Genomic DNA, 13124 nt, shown 5'->3' with positions numbered 1-13124 from the left:
CCCCTTTTAATTCCCTTATGTTTTTCTCATTATTACTTTTTTCACACCCACTCCATGGTGTGTATTTCCTCAACCATCTTTCAGCACTTTGTACCACAGCGTGAAATTTATTCCCTTCACGCGTGCAACATTTTTTCCCCACACACAACACACAAAACTCTCCCTCGCCAGCACTGGAAAATATTGAATTTATTTTCTTGTGGTTTGGCGCACGTGTAAGTGGTGAAAATTTTTGTCAGTCGAGGAGAAAAATTCCCTCATTGAACACCCAAAAGTGAAGAGATTGAGGAAGACAGTGAGACAAAAAAAAGAGAAGACTGATTTGGCCAGTCATGTGTGCAGATTCCACAATTTATCATTCTGATGTTATTTGCTCCATCGTCTCCGACACATTTTTTTCCTCATGTGCCACCAACTTTTCATCCACCACTTGCTGTGTGTGTATGCTCCTGAGGAGAGCGGACAAACGGCAAAAAAGGACGAGAGCCAGGAGGAGAAATCTCATTGTGAAAATGCATCGATCACACATGAGATCCACTTATGAAGAGATTCCTTCAGCGCATATTTGAATTCTTTCACTAGGAAAATTATTCATCAACGCTTTCCAGAGTGCAATCATTTATCACAAATTTTTCCACATTGCGAACAAAGAGTGTCCGTAAACACTTTGCATAGATTACAAATTGTTCACATGTTGTGAAGATGAATTTGTGCAAAACATTCCCAGTTTGACACAAGGGGCAGATATTATGGTCGAAAGCTTAAAAAATGTTGTCTTTTTAGGTTATGTGATTGATTTCTAACAGAATCTGATGTTAAAATAACCCTCAAAATCATCAAATTTGTGTTTAATCTGAGAATATTTCTCTTTTTCCTGGCAGATTTGTGCATTTTTGTCCAAAAAACCTCATTTTGATTGAGAAGAAGCTTAAAAGTCAACCATAACCTCAAAAAATTTAATTTCAGCATAGAAGAATATTTCTTTGTTTAGTTATTTTGTGGTTTTTGCTTTAAATTTGAATTAAATTCACTAAAATTACTAATTAAGAATTTTTTAGACCGAATTCATAACCTCACAAATTAGTCAGATTAATCCAAAGCATTTCCTGAAGGAAAAACTTAGAATAGATTGTGATAAGTCAGAATTCAATGTGAGAAATAGTTGAAGAAGTCTAAAAAGCGATGGAAAATGACTTTAAAGACGATTCTGCAGTGGAATTATCTCCCCCTTGGTTTGACACATTTTCTAATTGAATGCTCAACATTTCACATCTTTAAGAGCCACTTTAGTCTTTGTCTCGACAGTTTATTGACCTGTTTAAAATCTGCTCAAGAAGTGCAGATAATCTGATAAAATATTGACAGAACACAAGACATTAATTGAGATTTTAACACCTCTGAAACGTCGAACGAGAAATATTCTATAAAATCAACCAATATTTCGCCAAAGGAAAAGTTACTCATTTATCCCCACCTTTTACTTTTCTATCCATAAGAGAATAATATATCATAAAATATTTTACAACTTCTTCACTTTTATAGCTTTTGAATTCCTTCGTGGAGAATTTTTACCAATTTTGCAAAAGAAGTAAAAAAAAAATATCCATAGATTATTTTGTTCACCATTTCCCAGTGACTTTGTCAGCGACTTGACTCAAAAGGATGTTCATCGCATTGCATATAAAGTTCCACATTCTTGAAGGATTTTCTCTCTGTGTGTGTTATAAAAAGGGAAAAAGCAGAAATTTCATATCGCGCTCTTGAGGTTTAGGAAATGGAATATTTTCAAGAGTCATGCAGTTGAAGACGATGGTAATATTTTCTGCATAAATTCACAAAGTTCAGCGTGGAATTTATTCGGAAGGAAAACAACAATTGACGCTCCAATTTGTAGTTATATCACAAATTTTCAACTAATTTATGCATGTGCAAATGAGGTGCGAAGTGATAAATATGTACATACATAGCATTTAAGGCTTCTGCATTATATGCCAGAGTAATTGAGAACGCTTGACGACAGAAGACCTCTTCTGTTGAACATCCAAATTGATCTAAAGTCAATATTTACCACTGTTAAGCTGTTACTTGTCACTTGCAGAATCGCCCAAAAATTGCCTCTCAATTAATTGATCAATTGGCAATTCGAAAAGGTGCGCCGATGGGCAGTGCTAATAAATTAAAAGAGCTATAAATATTCAAAAAAATAATATTATATCATCTAGTGTGGGTGAGAAGATGAGGCGCGACACTTACAGAATTTCCTCTGAAGCGACTCGTGCTCGATAAGCAAACATTTGCGTATGTCATTTATCAAATATTTACTCGTGAAGCATTTCTTTTTCATTAGACATCTCTCCTTCCACGCCAGGGGATTTTTTTTGTTGTAAAGAAGTTCGTTTTGGGAGGGAAAATCGGAAAGGAGAAGTGGGTTTGTGTGTGGAATTTAATTCCGAGTGCTCTTTGACTCCTGCGAAAGCGAGGGGATGTTTTTTGGGGAGGGAAAGGAAAAGTGGGAAAAGCGCCTTTCAATTTGAGTGGGTTTTGTTTCTTCGACACTCACCAAAGAGTTCTTGAAAAATTAATCAAACAAATTATATCAAGAGTTTGTTTGCCCAACAAAGAATCCATTGAGGAGCTTTTTTCTTCCTTACCTACAATACTCGGGAGCTTTGGAGTTCCACACTTTGTGCAATTGTTGACGAAATATGCGGTTTCGGAAATTTATTGATTCAACTTGTTTATAGAAAGTTTCGCGAGAAACAATTTGAAACCCCAGAGAAATGCTAGAAATGCTAAAAATGCTATTTATTAAGCTGATTGCAGAGAATGCTGTTGTGTTGGACACACACAGATTAATTGTTGAAAGTTTTATGGAAAATTGTTTCCTCTAGAAAGCTTAAAAGTTGTGCTGTTAGAGAAAAGCTTCATAGAAGAAGAAATATGAATGTAAAATGTGCTTTTAATTAATATTCTATGGAAACTTTCGCTGAGCACTATCGCAATTTAAACGTTGGCAGAAAACGGTGCCAATTGCACAAGACATCATTATTTCTTGACACTTATGAGTGCTTTTGTGAGCAATTTAATATGCCCAAAAATTGCCGCTCAAAACGCAAATTACATCCTTTCACAACATTTTCTCTCTCGTCCACAAAAAGGTCTCTCTTTTTTTTTGGCCCAACATTGTGCGTGATTTTTGAATTTCATCATCACGCTTGATTTCCCAAACACCTCCCAAAATTTCCTCCTAAGGCGATAAAAAGTGTCCGCTGCGTGATATTTGATTAGGGACGATATATATAGAGGAACTTGAAAGGTGGTAAGGGGAAAAAAAAAGTATGAAAAGTATGTGTCCCACTTTGAAATGGGCTTTGATGTCCCTAACGAAAATTGTTCCGCACAATTTTCCCCGGCTATTGTGCCCAACTTCCACCGGCGTTGGGGGAGAAATTGTCAAACTTTCCCCACACAATAGAATTAAAAGAGGACCGACGGTGGAGTTTTGTCAGTCGTTTCCGCTCCTCTTCACTCTGAATAAGCGCACCGTATCAGAAGTCAAAAGGAATTAATTTCCCCTGTGGTGAGCCATAGGGAAAATGCGTCTTGTCTTGTTTGTCTTCAATTGTCGGTATCATTAGGCGGAATAGACAGAAGGAAGAAGTGAATATTTTATTAAAAAACATGTACAAGTTAAGTTGATTACAGAGTTTCACAATAAATCACACACAGCGGAAGAGTGTTTGGCAGGAAGGAAAAACGATGAAATGCGGAGGACAATAATTGAGTTACAAATCGTTAAATGCAGTCCAATTCGACGGGTGTCTCGAAAACTATCAAAAGTCAAAATCATCATTTTTCAGTAGAACATAATCAAAATTAAGCGTTAAAAATGCTGCGAAATTTGCCAAATTTACTTCAAAACTCTTCAAATTGACCGTATTTATTAATTTTAAAAATATTTCAGTTGATTTTATTGGTATTAATTGGAATTTTTGACTGAAATATGGCAAAATTAATAGAAAATCTGAAAATTCGATTTTTAATAGTCTTCGAGTCGATTTTATCCAAACAAGTTCTAAAAAATCCACTTTTATTTACATTTTTCAAGTGAAAAGTTCAAAAATATGAGAAATATTCATTTAAAGTCTAAAAAACATTAGAATAATTCTGAATTATTTTTTGAAAAGGTATTTTATATGTTTGACTGCAATTTTTGAGACATTTTTCTTAGAAAAATTATTCGGCGTAAATAATGAATATTCAACTTTTCATTCACAAACTATGATAAATCGCCTTTTTATAGTTTTCGATTCAACCGTCGAATTGTAATTTGATATTTTGCATATTGCACTGGTTTTCACCACAAAATCTCCCTATGCAAAATCCACAAGGGTTAACGTTTCACCCTTCGCTCAATTGAGCGGTTTCCAGGTAACCCTCAAGATCCAATTCAATATTTTCTGGGTAATTGCAGCGTGTCTTTTCCCAGCGCTCTTCTCTTTCGCAGCAAATTGCCACATTGTGTTATTCTGCATGTAATTAATCATACTCACGGAAAGTTCATATATCACGAGACGACGGCGGAAAAGTCTGGCTTGAAAGCTTGCTTGAAAGTGGCAAATGGGAGGCGGGGGAGGAGTGAAAAATTGAAGTGAGACTGATGGTGACATTCCGTATCAGTGGCAGACACCGCTTAAATAATTTTGAAGTCAGCACTTGAGATTTCTTTGGCAGGGAAGAAGATATTCCTCAGTGATGAAGCGACTTTGCACGATTTAATTAATGATTAAATTCCACTTTTTCCACCACTCCCGTGCTTTAGGTCACGGAAAATGTCACTGTTGGAGTTTCGCCTTTTTCCCTCTCTCTCTCTCACAAAGCACAAACAACTATTTGCAAATTGCGTTTTTGGAAAGAGAGAGACAGAGAAATCGACATCAATTACGGAAAAGTTTGTGTATCTTCTTGTCAGCTCCTCTCCGAGATGTTACTTTCTTCTATATATACTTTAGTAATTTTGAAGATATAGAGAATTGACAGAATCGACAAGAAAATTTCAATATTGGAGAGCAAATATTGAGTGTGGAAAATTCCAAGGGGAAGATAATATGCTTTTGAATGAAATCTGTTCAGTTTCTATCCAATATTTATGAAGGAATCCATTTAAAAGCTCCTTTTTCGGTATCTTTACGATCATAACCTAAAAATCTTACCAAAAGATCATTTTCTAATGAACTGAAAACTGCTAATTCAGAGTCAAAGTGACTATTTTTTAGGTTATGTTCAATTTAAACACAATTTGCAGTGTTTCTTGGCATCAAAGATAGAGAATAGCAATGTTCATTGCTGGAAAATGCTTAATTATGCCACTTACTGTTGATTTTTTCTACTTTAGCACAAGAATTATTCACTAAATTCATCATTAATGAATGAATTCCACAGAATTTGGTTATTTTATCATTAAAAGATAAAAGATACACTCAGGAAATTAATATTGTACTTTCCATATTATCTCCCCCTTGGAAATTCAGTACATCACGTTTATATCAAAAGTTTAGAGATTTTGCAAGGACTTTGATCAGCGCACTTCTCGTATTTCTCAAAGTCAATTTAATTTAACATCTTTCAATCATTAGCGGAAGAAAAATCACACAGAAAGTTTTAATTTCATTTTCACCAATTTATTTTCGTAGACACTGTGACATTTAGCCAGAGATATCCAGTTCTTTTTTGTAAGTCAGAACTGCAAAAGATGCAAAATGAAAGTTGAAGTCTGTCTTGAGGACTGTCTGTGACTTTTTGCTCCACTTCTTGGCGCGAAGAAACACTAAATTTATTGCAAATAGAGTGTCTCGAATGCGGAGAGAAGACAGTCACAGATATGCTGGACAAGTTCCAAGAAAAAGGACAATCACGCCAGGAGATGAAAAACTTAGATATTAACTTAATTAATACATTGGACATTTGACCGAATAAATGATCAGCCGAAGATTTTCCAAGCACTTTTCCTGCGCGTGATGATAAATGATGACGGCAGTGAAACAATTAGTTCAACTCAGCGCAAAAGAGATAAATCATCAACACACAATTATCGCTCTATTTGGCTTGTGTCTATCGGACTATCTGGGTGTTCTGATAACTCTTCAGATTGAAGGAAAAAAAAAAGAATTTCGCCCCAAATCGTGTTATCATCATTAAACTTTTCTTGGGAATCATCATATTTTCCGTCGCTCTCTGGTGGTGTGATAATTTTCCAGAGAAAATTGTGAGCCCAAGACATATTTTGCATCTCATCAATCAAACCTCTTGGAAGATGTAATTTTTATTGTGAAATATTCCATAGAAAAATGATACGACGCAATTTAATTTGCATAAATCTTTAAAATATTCCATTGAAATAATGAATTTTGTCGTGTACAAAATCATTAATGGCTGTGTGTGTACCTTAGAATCTGAAGTAGGACAGGGCTTAAATATCTGTCGTAATGAAGTCTTATAGATTTTTAGGACATCTCCCGCGAACTTTATTAACCTATTTCACAGGACTGTAAAAACCGCCCCTTTATCGTTTCGCCCAACCGTAAAAATTTACGCAGCATCAGGCAATACCGTCAGCAATGTTACCTGATGGTGCAAAGGCAGAAGCAATGAGGAGGATTTTCAGAAAAGCCCAAACACTTTGGCTTTAGAGATAACATTGCATTCAAATTCCACGGAGATTGTAAAAATTGAAGATATAGAAAGAAAAAAACGACGCATAGTTTGAGTTTATTACACAAGAAATCAATAGTTGCTGACAGATACAGATTAATTACATGAGAAATTTATCTGAGCAGAGAATTTGCTCTAGTTGTTTCCTAGTTATGCAACGTGTTGATTGCAATGTGATGAAAAAGATGAGGAAATTTAACGCTGAGAGTGTTGACAAGCAAATTTAATTAAGTACAGAGATATCAGTCACGTCGACTTGGCAAAAATTAGTCTCATATTCACCGTATCTGCAAGTGAAAATTTCTAATGAGTAGTTTGAAACTTCAGCTGGGGTAAAAGAGACACGCACATGCTTCATATATGGGAATATATTGAGGCTAAAGTGAGGAAATATTAATTAATATTAATTCTTGGTGAATTTCCATTGGGGTGAGTAAGAGCTTTTAGTGTTATTAATTCAGCAGAATATATGTTTTATCTCACCTTGAATTTGTGCTTATTTGAAAGTCACCGCCGGAGAGGAAAATCAACAGGATGGACAGTTTTGTAGGACACAATCTTGACAATTTTTCACCATGACGATGGTCAATAAAAAGCATATTAAATTGACGATTGTCGGTGGATGAGAAATGGGCGGTTCGAGGTAGAATTGCATGAATTGATGATTCTTTTGTGTACCACCCTAAACCATATAACCCCGATTCTCTCCACATCACCCCATGAATACAATCCCTTCATTCATGGAGCGCACAAAGTCATAAGTTATTACAATTCTCAATGCTTGTTTTCCTATCCAATGGAAATAGCTGAGAAAGAGGGATTCTTCGGAGGGTTTTGTGCGGAGCGTCATGAATTTCCAGCGCAATTTATATTATTTGTCCCAGTTGCTCCTTCATTCACATCCCCAGGACTTTATAACCACGCACGCAGAGGATATTTTATATGGCAAATGCTCTATATTTGCGCACTCACAACTCAAATTGACCTTCTCCAATTTCAAATATATCCCAACCCTGATGGGCAGATGTAATCGCGCCCACTCCAAGACAGCATAAATTGAATGACTTTTCTATCATTTAATTGCAAGTAAATCAAACAATGTTTTATTTATCGTCCTCGCATTGTCCTCAGCAAGGAAGAGAGAGAGAGGGTGTCTCTCCATGAGAGTCTCTCTTCGCTGGCAATCATAAAAGGAGGACGTTTTAACAATTCACTTAACATGGTGAGGCGCTTTGACGGCACTTTTGCTGCCTGTAATTTCCCTGCTGAGTTAATTCAGCAGCATCTTTTTCCCTCTTTTTCCCTCCTTTCAGCCGAATTCAATTTGCCCGATTTGGGCAAGCATGGCAGGGAAAAGGAAAAGTGCGCCTCCACCAGCATCTGTGGTTTTTCCATTGTCCCGCCTCAACGCAGATAAATTTATCGCTTAACGAGAAATCTTGCCGGCTTTTATTGTTGGATATAACATCAGAGATGAAATTAATTTCCCAGGAAATATGATGGTGATAACTTGAACCTTTTGTCATTGCAACTTCTCCTGAGAGTATTATCGCGCTTCATTTATGAAGAGGCGACTTTTTTAATCAATAAAAAAGCCTTCTTGAAACCACCAAAGCGAGCTTATCTTCTTTCAGGTTTTTGTGCTGGAGGTAAATTGTGATGTGGAGGGTTTTAAGAGATCAAATTAGAATAACAAATAGTAACCAAATCTCCGTGATTTTATTCATAATACATCTTTCCTACATAACAAAAGGAGCTTTTGCAGAATCTTCACCATATTTCTCGTACATAATACTCAAAGTGAAAAGATTTGCAGACGCGTGAGCACACAATATCTTCACTATATAGATCCTATCTTCAATGATAAATACACACATAGTTGTATATGTAGTGTTTGAGTTTAGTCGGTGAATCTTGAGCGATTGCATTCAAGCTCCATATTTCATGTGCTTTCTCCGGAGATTATCCTTATATTTTTCCATGCTATTTGAGTGAAATTGAAACTCTCTCCTTTTCATACTGAAGGAGAGACAAAAAAAATTCAATAATCCACAAATTGTACCATTTAGGCTCATATTCATCCTATAAAAGACTTTATGATCAACAAAAATGCTCTCTTTTCATATTCATGAGCTCAGTGTGAATTTTTTTTTTTCACAAGACTGGCCTTTTTATGGCTCCCCATTTAATAATTTGGTATTACATTCACTCTGTTGTTGTGTCTCTTGCAATATTAATTCATCTTGTTTTGTGCGAATGCTGAGTGAAATATTTTCCCTTTTTGTCATATTTCTCTCGTACTTAATATTTATCAATTATGGTCGCCTCATTTTGGTGGGATTTTCATATCATTTCGCCACGTCTTCGTTGGTGAATAACCAACATTGACATATAATGTTAAGGATTTCGCCGCGAGGAATGAGAGATAGTCTTCTGAACCAGAGGGTTTGTGTCGGTGGAAAATGTGTAAAGATGATAAATAAATCGTTTTATAGTTACAGTGAATTTTGTATGTAATAAAAGCTCAAAACAGCATCACAAACCATCCACGATAATCTTTGGTCGCATCGAACAGGGGAGGGAAATATTGCCAAGGGAATATCGTGTGTCTTTATGTAGGTGGTTGGTTGGTGAGCTTCTGAGAATGTCTCACATGTTGTCACAGATGTAGTGATTGTGAAGAAATTGTGGCGAAAGAGAGTCACGATTTGCACTCAAAGAATGCTCGAGAAATAAGGAACATTTCTCAAACATGCTGTTATTCTTGGCTGTAAAACGTTTAAAATAAACCCAAAAAGAAGCTTTTTCTCTCCATTCATTGGGTTTATTAATCACAGCAACTACAAACTATGTCGTGTTCACCAGACATGGCTTGTGCTGTGATATATATTAACGAATAAGACACATAAACTCCTATTGATTTTTCCTCTTACACTGTCGTCGTCATCATGTAGATGAGCTTAAATGACTTTTCCATCTTCTCGCTGCTCAGCTTAGCATCTCCCAGTTATTATTTTTCCTTTGCCTCGTCGCTTAATAAGAAAATATCCTCACACCAAATCACATTCTCCCCTCACCCATAAATCACGATACATGCGCTATGTATTTATCCTCTCGGACGCAACATTCCAATTTCCGTCATTCAGCCTCGCCAGTGTCACCAGGATAGGATGGCGATAAATGTGGGAGATTGGGGTGCAAAGTAGTAGCCTGAATTACATCCACTTTGCACCTTCATGCACTGACAATTTGCAGACAATTTCAGTTTCCGCCCTCGTCGTCATTTTTCCACTGTTATGTCTGCATTTTGCGCCCTGAGCCAGCAAGATAGGCGGCAAATTGCCAAGATAATACACTTTTTCTTCCAAAAATTTTCAACATTTTGGCGCGCTCTTCTCGTGGGTTGGGAAAATGTTGGGTATTTGCTTAATTATTCGCGGAATTTTCTGCAGTGCTTAGAATAATAAATCTCATGGAAATTTGGCGATGTTGGGTGAACTTTGTGGCAATAAGATGGTGTTGAGCATCTTCTTTGCTGGGCGCTAAAAAAGACAAGTTGTGTAATTCCCAAGGGATTTGAGTTCACGCGATACCCCAATTTGAATTATCACTCACAAATCTTGGGCTGTACTTTTCGGAGGCGCTGTGTGGTAACAAGATGAAAGATTTATGGGAAGCCTTCGGCGAGATCTTAATTTGCGAGGAAAGTTTTCAAGTCTTTTTTTTATGGTTAGAGGAATATCGCAATTGCTACAAGAGAAATTAAACAGAAATCTGCGGTGTTGAATCGAAATAAAGTTGCATTTAATTCTCCAAGCTTCAGTGCATTTGAGCATTTTACAGCAGTTTATTTTATTTGCTAACATCCAATAGACAATGTCTGGTATTTACTCTTTTGCGAATGTCGTGAAATATTTGCATGGTTTTTGTGGTGACGATTTTATGTTGAACTTCCGAAAGCAGCGACAGTAATTGTCTCCTGATGCTTCAGTTAACGAGCGTGTACAATATTGCAGCGTATGAGATGGATGTTTTAAGGATCTACAATGGTAGAATAAAAGGATTAAAATGCAAAATATTCGCTAACTCGTGTGAAATTACAAGGAGAAAAGTCTGTATGGAAACATTGCCGAACGCAAATGATGTCAAGACTGCCGGTTGTTGAGCCATCACCAGTATCAGAAGGAGTTTCTTCTGGTCCACGACATACATTTCATACCATTTTGTGGCAATTAAAGTGTCATAAAACGCCTCAGAGTGATTCTGAATGATTTGGCCGACAAAGCTGAGGAGAAATATCTGGGCAAGTGCACTGATAAGACACATGTAGATGATTGTTGAGACGCTGTTTGACTGACTTGTGTAGATCAGAAGGCACAAATACACGGTGGATGAGAAGAAGATGTGAAAGGAAATGTGCCAGTAAATATTCCGCATTACTTTGAGATTCTTCAGAACGGCCACATGATTACAACACATAACGCGAAGAATAACATCACACTTGCTCACATTTACATCGTCTACGAGTTTCAGCACGAGTTTTGTCAAAACCGAAAATTCTGATATGAAATATCCTGAGCACAGAACAAGTAATCTGATTATGTTGAGGCATGTGTCCGCGCCGACAATGAAGGCAAAGAACTGGACTACAAGATTGGTTGGTTTGAATAGGAAGCAGTCTTCCGGGATGAAAGGTATGCGATACAAAAGGAATCCGGTGTAATCGGATTTGCAAAAATTAAATAACCCCAAACTGATTGCAACAATTCTCACGCTGAAGAGGAAGAAACTGGTGGTGAAAAAGGAAAGAGAACATTAATAATTGTGTGGACATTTGTAATTATTCTCAAGGGGAAGATAATACACCTTAAATTTGTACAACCTTTTCAATACTTGAAGTTTTTGACTGTTTAATTGAAATTTCTTAAGTTTCCATTAGATATTTCTGTGAAAATCCGTTCAAAACCGTTTTTTTGGTATCTTTTCTTATTATAACCTCAAAATATCGCCTAGAGATTTTCAAAGACACCGTTTGGAAGTTTGCTTGGTCACAAAATTGCTGATATACAGTCAAAATCATCCAAAACGCTTTCTGAATAAAAGATTTTCAAGCTCAAATCAATATTTTTGAGGTTATGTGTGATTTTATCACAATTTCCAGTGTTTCTTGGCGTCAAAGGATCAAAAAAGCAATGTTAATTTCTTGTAATTGTTTTATTCTGCCAAGGACCGGCAGAATTAATGTTCTAAAATACGAATTATTCATTAAATATGTCCTTGATTCGTTACATAACCTAGAAAAAAATTATTACGTTGATTCCCGCGTGAAATTGAAGGAAATTCAAAGAATCAGAAGAATTTGTCAGCAAAAGAAGCACTCAGGAAAGGAATATTGCAAGTTTCTCAACACTTCCATTTCTTAAGTACTTCTTCTTAGTTGTACACCACTTCTGGCTGTATTATCTCCCCCTTGATTATTCGTTAAGTACTTTTTCACTCACTTTCCAACATATTTCACAATTTTGAGATAATGCGACATAATTTCTTCGCGATACTCCAGCAAAAGCTCCTCTTTTGCTCTCACTAAGTGGCTAAAATAATCCAGCATTTCCATAAAATCATCTCTGTACAAGTAAATGAGGATTAAATAAATGAATAGAGCCTGATACTGCATGAGAAACATCACGAGCAGAAGAGCTGTTTCAAGGATGTCGTCAAAATCTCTCAATGTTATCAAATAGAAGAATGAACAGAGGAAACTTATGAATAGATTAATGCACAAAATGTAGTGTTGTCCAGGAAATGATGGTGTCCACTTGAGCAAAGGAATTCGCTTCAAGAGCGAAATTTCTATGAAACTCCGCAATGATTCGACTATTTGGTCACTGTGAACTTGAGCTTCTGAAGTCATGATGCTTCTTGCCCAGAGAAAATCCGTTTTGCTGCCTTCAAGCACGGAAAACAATCACGTACTTCTGCGGGAGTTGCCTAACGAGGAAATTCTTTTATAGGAGGATTTTGTTATGTGTGTGAAAAATTGATTTGCTATTTTGTGCCTCGAACTCACGTCGTCTGCGCTACACAATAATCTGTCACTTAATGGTCTTTGTGGGGATTTTCCGGGGATGGTTTTAAGTGAATCGTGTTCGAGGGAAACTCCACAAACTCTGCACACTGTCTAAATAAAGACTGAGGCTGATGGAAAGGGTGATTAATAATGAATGTAGTTTTCAGTCACTTTTCAGTTGAGTGCAATTCTCAATAAAAATTTCACAAGATGCTACAAAATGTACATTTAACGTGTGATTTTTCCTGCTGGAAAAATCATGCATCATTGGTGGGAAAATTGCATGAAAAATTGATGCTCCGGCGTCTTTTGCATTGATGACAACAAAATTATACAATGTCATCAT

The sequence above is a fragment of the Phlebotomus argentipes genome, unplaced genomic scaffold (assembly GCF_947086385.1).
Source record: "Phlebotomus argentipes unplaced genomic scaffold, Phlebotomus argentipes genome assembly scaffold_4, whole genome shotgun sequence".
NCBI lineage: Eukaryota > Metazoa > Arthropoda > Insecta > Diptera > Psychodidae > Phlebotomus > Phlebotomus argentipes.
The sequence above is the reverse complement of the archived record's forward strand: the minus strand, read 5'-3'. Positions refer to the sequence as shown.